The sequence below is a fragment of the Natator depressus genome, chromosome 2, assembly GCF_965152275.1.
Source record: "Natator depressus isolate rNatDep1 chromosome 2, rNatDep2.hap1, whole genome shotgun sequence".
In the NCBI taxonomy this organism is placed as follows: Eukaryota; Metazoa; Chordata; order Testudines; family Cheloniidae; genus Natator; species Natator depressus.
Genome location: NC_134235.1, coordinates 51,319,747 through 51,327,099, shown reverse-complemented (window position 1 = coordinate 51,327,099; position 7,353 = coordinate 51,319,747). Strand labels below are relative to the sequence as shown.

At 42.2% G+C, this 7,353-nt stretch overlaps 1 long non-coding RNA gene across 1 annotated transcript; it reads left to right on the top strand.

The window, feature by feature from the left end:
- Window positions 1-1,967: 1,967 nt before the first annotated feature.
- On the top strand, window positions 1,968-6,344 carry LOC141981355 (uncharacterized). Its single transcript, XR_012637743.1, has 3 exons — window positions 1,968-2,085; window positions 3,415-3,484; window positions 6,311-6,344. It is a non-coding gene; the product is annotated as an uncharacterized LOC141981355 (long non-coding RNA).
- Window positions 6,345-7,353: the final 1,009 nt, after the last annotated feature.

The window sequence follows — 7,353 nt, the reverse complement described above, 5'->3', positions numbered from 1 at the left end:
CTGTGACAACTGAACCCCCAGTGTAGACAGAGCTATGGCAATGGAAGAATGCTTCCATCAGCGTAGCTACTGTTGTGGAGGTGGTGTTCCTGCACCAATGGAAAAACCTCTTCCATCCGTGTAGGCTGCGTCCACACTAAGGGATTATGCTGCTATAGCTAGGACGTTGTAGCTATGCTGGTATAGTCTCTGTAGTGTAGATTTATTCTTATTCTCTCCTTTGCCCTCTGTAGCAAGCTTTGTAATAAGTGGCTGCAGGATTGAGCCCTAGTGGCAGCTAAGCTGCTTGGGGTTAGAACCAAAGCACAGATCCTCAAAGGTATTTAGACACAGATTCAGGTCTGATTGGCTGTTGCCTTGCACCTTATGTAGTCATTTAGCCCAGGACAAAGTGGGTATAAAATGCTCCCAAATCAGAACAGTAGCATTTTACACCCACTATTCATGACTCCAAGCCTAGGTAACTACTACACCAGGGCAAATTTATGTTCTGTATAAATAACAATATCTATGTATCTACAGCATTAGCTTTATGTCCCATCTTCAGTTTTGAGAGACAAAACGCCCCCATCTTTTGACTCAGCACTGAGTCATTTCCTTGCCCATCCTGTCATTAGTACCTTCCCACTTTAGCCAGGAGTTACATTTGCAGTCCTGCCATCTGAATAATGAGATCTTTAATTTTATTTCCCTTGTTATGGCAATGCACAGGGGTGTCCAAATGTACTCTTCACTTAATGCATTATCTACCGCCACAGGCTTAACGCAGACTATGAAAAAAGTCCCTCATTTCTTTTCAGCTCTTCTATACTTCATCCTTAAGGCTTTTCAGATAAATCAATATGTGACTCAGTGCCAATAACATACAGAACTAACTTCAGGATTAAGGCACTGCACCACCTGTAAAAGGTCTTATTCTCTTCTTTCTTTCACCAGTGTAAATCAGGCATCACACCACAGAAGTGAATGGCTTCACACTGGTGTTAAACCTGTAAATAACAGGAGAATCAGGCCTGCAATATTTTGTGACTTTATTTTTTAAAGACGCTATGCACATTCTTTTTCCTTTTCAAGAGGAGCAGGAATTCAAAGGGTTAATGTGATCTCTTCAGTAGAAGGAAGGTTTGCTGGTTTATGAATCCATATGAACTGTGCTGGTCTGGATTTTTCACACCCCTGAGCGACATAGTTGTACTGATAGAGGTCTGTGTGTAGACCTGGCCTTAGTAACGAGTGTTGCATTTTCAGAGGAATTAACCTTAACAGAATTCACTTTGTTTAGGATGATTTTCTGGTTCCTGCAGAAAGGCTTGATTCTGTGCAGTGTATTTCATACAACTGTATCCTCTAAGGGTGTTGCAGTGTTAAATATGACAGAGAGCTAAATAATAAATAAGGCCTCACACAGAGAGACCTCTCAAAGGAGGTTTCTCTGTCTTTAAGTGGCCATTTCTTTTAGTTACAAAGGGGTTGTATAATTAAAAAAGAGAGGGAGAGAAAAATTCAGATCAGCTGTCAGCAAGCCTCTCCCTATTTACACACTGTGCTCCTGTAGTCATGAATACAATTCTTCACATGTGGTCATTAAGCAGGGGTGGAGGTTGGGGAGGTGTTTTTGAAGCACAACAGCAGAAATAAATTTACAAATGGATGCTCTCCATAGCTTTTACATGTCTAATTGCTTGGCTCTTCATAAGACTTGTTACCGTAGCAACTGCCACATCCCATTGTAATTATACTGTAACTAAGCACCTTCTTAAAGGAATACACACAGAGTTATCAAAGTCAAGTAAAAAACCTTGGTGCATTCAATTTAATGTACTTCTAGGTGCTACCAGTATAAGGCAGTAAATAACAAAATATCTAGACACTGGACACTGAATAGTTAAAAATGGCTGTAAAATAGCAGGGCTGGCCAGCTGACAGCTAATTCCCTACCTGAGTATTCACTGCTTACAGCCTCCCCTGCTCCCGCACCATAACTATCACTCACAGAGTACAGAACAGAGGAGGGGATACCTGGCAGACATGCCAAACCCAAAAAATACCCACCGAAATTGGGCTTGATTTTGGCTTAATTGGCTTGTGAGTTGCTTGTTGGCTAGTTTTTGGCTTGTTGCTTGTTGTAGCTTGTTGCTTCTTTTTTTTTTTTTTGATCGGCTCCCGGTAAGCAGGAGAAGGGGCAGGGGCAAGGGGGGGAGAGAGTCGGGGTGCACAGCGGGCCCACCACAGTCCCATACTGCACACCATGGGGAACTAGACACATAGAGTGTTGGGGTTCTTAGGTACTGGCTTGTTTTGACCTTGTTTTGAAATGGGATTAGCTTGATTTTTGGCTTATTGTGAAAGTCAGGGTGCTTAATTACTGCATGAAAGTTGGCAGCTGTGATACCAGTGTGAAGAGCAGCAGATCATTGGCCCATCAGTCACAGGAGAGCACCCTTTGGAGAGTCCAGGATAGTAGATGGATAAATGGATGGGATGGGAGGCAATGAAGGGAGAAGCTTCAACAATCCTCTGTCGACCTCTTGCAAGGCTTTGCACATGATTTCTCTTCCCCTGTACACTACTTTCAAGACCCGTGACACTTCATCTCCTTTCATGTTGCCTTCCTCCACCATTGTCATCCCATCTGTCTCAATACCCCTTTCATCTCCAGCTCCTGCAAATGTCCCTGTCTATCACACTGTCTTCCATCCCCAGTATTGCCAACATCAGACAATCAAAAATTTTGAGTCAGGCCCCCCAAAATATCAAGATTAGCTTAAAAAAAACATAAGCTTTTAAAATTAGAATACATTTGTGGTTCTTTTTATTTGCTTTCTGATTTCAGAGCCTTTCGGGTGCGCTCAGATCATGTTGTCAGGTTTTGTCTACCACAACTAGAAAGGAAGTTAATTTTTTAATAAAAAATTAATGATGAGATCTGCACATGATCAAGAGCTTCCAGGAGGTTGAGCTTTAAGAAAAAACGCCAAATATCATGACACCTGTGATGAAATTGTGTGAGGTGGCCACCCAGCATTCTTCCCCTTGCGCCCAGAACTCCTTCCCCAAACCTGTTCACCAAGCCCCTTCCCCTGCCTCTTTCAAATCCATTCTGAAAGCTCATTTCTGTTGTCTCACCATGAAATATGAGAGGGAAGGAACTAAAAACACTAAAAGCAATGCCACCCCATGATGACTGACCTCACTGACCTAGCTAATCATGGAAAGATACTGGAACAAATTATTAAACAATCAGTTTGTAAGCCCTGTAGAGCAGAAGTTCTCAAACTGGGGGACAGACTCCTCTGCAGGGGGGCACGGAATGTATTCAGGGGCGGGGGGCAGCATGAGACGCTTTAAGGGGGGAAAATTACTGGGCACATTTTACCCACAGCAAAGAATAACTAGCAAAACTGATTCCTCCAGACACACCAGGTCCTCAGATGGCGCTGTGCATTTGACTCTAGATGGCGCTGTGCATTTTGACAGATTTCTGGTAAGCCTGCCTAGCATTATACGAAGTCGTTGCCATCTGTTCGTTAGTCCATTTGCTACAATGAGGTGTGCACATTTATTTGTAAGCATTGACAACAATCGCAGTTTTGCTTTTGCTCTTATATGGATTGTAGGCTCTGTTTGAATCAATGCCTTACTGTTTTTAATATTTAGAGTGAGTTGCATGTTGATTTTTTTAATCGATATACGTACTTGGGTGGCGGGGGGGGGGGAACTACTACAGACACAAAGAAGGGGAACATGATCAAATACGTTTGAGAACCACTGACCTAAAGGATAATAGGGTGCTATGTAATAGCCAACATATATTTATCAAGAATAAATCATGCCAAGCCAACCTAATTTCCTTCTTTGACAGCATTACTAGCCTAGTGATAGGGGAAGCAGTAGATGAGGTACATCCTGATTTTAGTAATACTTTTGACATCGTCCACCAGGACATTCTCATAAGAAACCTAGGGAAAATATGGTCTAGATGAAATCACTATAAAGTGATTGCAAAACTGATTGAAAAATCATACTCAAAGAGTAGTTATCAATGATTCCCTGTTAAACTGGGAGGCCATATCTGGTGGGGTCCCACAGAGGTCTCTCCTAGGTCCGGTACTATTCAATATTTTCATTAATGACTTGGATATTGGAGCAGAGAGTATGCTTATAAAATTTGCAGATGACACCAAGCAGGGAGGGATTGCTAGTATTTTGGAGAACAGGCTTAGAATTCAAAATGACCTTGATAAATTGGAGAATTGATCTGAAATTATCAAGATGAAATTCAATAGAGACAAGTGCAAAGTACCGCACTTAGGAAGGAAAAATCAAATACGCAATCACAAAATGGGAAATAACTGGCTTGGCTAGGCAGTAATACTGCAGGAAAGGATCTGGGATTATAGCGGATCACAAATTGAATGAGCCAATATTGTGATGAAGTTGCAAAAAAGGCTAATATTCTAGGCTATATTAACAGGAATTTGATATGCCAGACATGGGAGGTAATTGTTTCGTTCTACTTGGCATTGGTGAGGCCTCTGCTGGAGTACTGTGTCCAGTTCTGGGCACCACACTTTAGGAAAGATGTGGAAAAATTGGAGAGAGTCCAAAACAAAACTGGTTTAGAAAACGTGACTTATGAGGAAAGATTAAAAAAAGCTGGACATGTTTAGTCAACCGAGAAGAAAACCAAGGGGAACCTGATAACAGTCTTCAAATATGTTAAGGCTATTATAAAGAGGACAGTGATCAATTGTTCTCCATGTCTATTGCAGTAGGACAAGAAATAATGGGCTTAATCTGCAACAAGGGAGATTTAGGTTAACTATTAGGAAAACAACATTCAAACCCCTAAGGATAGTGTACCAAGGGAGGTTGTAGAATACTCATCATGGGAGTTTTTTTACAGCAGGTTAGACAAACACGTTAGGGTGATCTAGGTATACTTGGTCCTGCCTCAGCACAGGAGGTGGAGTAGATGACCTCTCAAGGTCCCTTCCAGCCCTACATTTCTATGATTTTATTATCTCTTTTGTCCACCTGCTCTTTTTTTCTTTTTTCTTTTTTTTTTTTGAGGGGGGGGGGGAGGGTTCAGGTTGGTCAGCCCTGTGTTGTACCATGTCAGATTTCGATTGTACATCCTCAAGGACAGAGTTTGTGTCTATAGTTTCTGTGATGTGCGTACCACAGTTTTGGATGCTCAAAACAAATACCACGCAGTAATAATTTCAATTGCATCTAAATAGAATTAACATTATTAAAGCATATGGACTTGAGGCTGTTGATTCAAACCTGAGTAATAAAAGATGGAGCAGAAGTGCTAATTTGAATGCTTTGTTCAATATTTAACACATCCTTGCTGGAGGGTAATATCTCCCTTGGCTTGGAAATTTGCAAATGTTTTACCTTTGCCTAAGGATAATCCATTAATAATGATGGATTAGGGATTCCTTGGCCACATTATGCTCTCAGTTACGCCATTGAAACTGAATTTAAATAATTGGGATGGCATTGGTAAAGAGACAAAAATTTGCCCTCACAACTCTATATCAGAGACATATGAGGATAATATTTACACTTCATATTTTGTAGCATTTGAACAAGAATTTTATAAAAACATAAATCAATCAGCATGTTCAACAGGCTTCTAGGTTTCCGTAACATTTTTATATCAATGTCATGAAGTTGTCAGAGGGCATAGACAGTGTTGAAGGAATATGCTAAAATATTTTTCCAAAGCATCTGCCCTACATAATAACAACATGTTAATACTGAAAATTAATATATATGGGAAAATCTCTTGTCAGAAATGTGCAGCTATTCTTCATTGACAGAGTTTGGAGCATAAATGTTCAGAAATTTTGGGCCAGATCACCAGCCAATGTAGCTCAGGTTAGCTATATTGATTTCACTTTACATCAGCTGAAGGGTTGTCCCTATGTTTCTTACTGGCATGCAGTCCGAGTATTACACAACTCTATTTTTACCACTGCTGTTCCTGATTTAGATTGGTGATCTGTGAGAGAATGGTCTGATTATAAAGAGAAATTCAATTCTGTCGTATTTTGACTCTATTTGGAATGGGACAAAATATAATTGAGTTAAACTAAACTCTAAGGGCAAGATTAAAGAGATCTGTTCTTTCCCTCATAGTCGAAAATATCATTTTTCTACTTTCTCCTAGTTTGCTTGGATGCCATAGCATTATAATAGAACTGTATCTCAGATTAAAAGCTTTTAGGATCTTAAATCCTGTAGGCTAATTGCTGAAGGACTTAATGAGGAAAGCTAATAAATCATATTTTCATTACAGGTGTAAAACTCGTGGATTAGGAAAGGAGAGGCATTGATCAGCTATTTGGAAGAGCTTTTACAAACAGAGCCCAATTCGTCTGAAAGGATAGGAAAGCATTTGGGGCGTGTAAGCCCCAGAAGGGCTGCCTTTGCAGGCTCTGCACTGGGGTTGTCTATTGAGTGGGGAGCTTGTCCTGATCAGGAGCTGCAGGTTTGTATATTTTTTGGTGGTGCCCAGAACGAGTCCAAGTCCTGCCGCCCTCCCCCCTCCACGTAGGGTGACCAGATAGCAAGTGTAAAAAATTGGGAAGGGGGTGGGGGTAATAGGTGCCTATATAAGAACTATCCCTATAAAATCAGGACATCTGGTCACCCTACTGCCATGCCTGCCTTGTAAGCCGATATATATATTTTAAAATAATGTAAAAATGTGAGGGCTCTGGGGTGGGGCTGGTGATGAGGGGTTTGGGGTGTGGGAGGAGCTCGGGCAGAGGGTTGGAGTGCGGGGGTGAGGGCTTCGAGGTGGAGCTGGGGAGCAGGGGTTCACAGTGCAGGAGGGGGCTCAGGGCTGGGGCAGACGATTGGGGTGTGGGTGAGTGAGGGCTTTGGCTAGGGGTGTGGGCTCTGGGGTGGGGCGGGGCTGGGGATGAGGCATTTGGGGTGCAGGCTGGCTGCCTCAGGGCTGGGGCCAGAGAGGAAGACTCCTCCCAGCAGCACACTCACCTCGCACCACTGTCATTGCGCATGGTCCTAGGGCTCCTCTCAGGCCCAGGAAGCCCCCTCGCCTCCCCTGTGGAGAGCAGGGGTATTTCTAGCCTCAGCATCTGGGGAGGGGGTGATGAGGAATTTGTCTGTGAGGTGAGGTTTTCCTGCACCAATCACTCTGCTGCCCATAACAGGTCATTTTGAATTTAAAGCACTAAGGATAATGCATTGTAAAGCTACCCTTTGTTCATTTATTATCCTATATGTAAATCTTGAAAACAGGCAAGAGCACAGTAAAACTGTACAGAATGCTCTGCTCCTGGAAACCTGACACTGTTACATTTAAGGGGCTCAAAT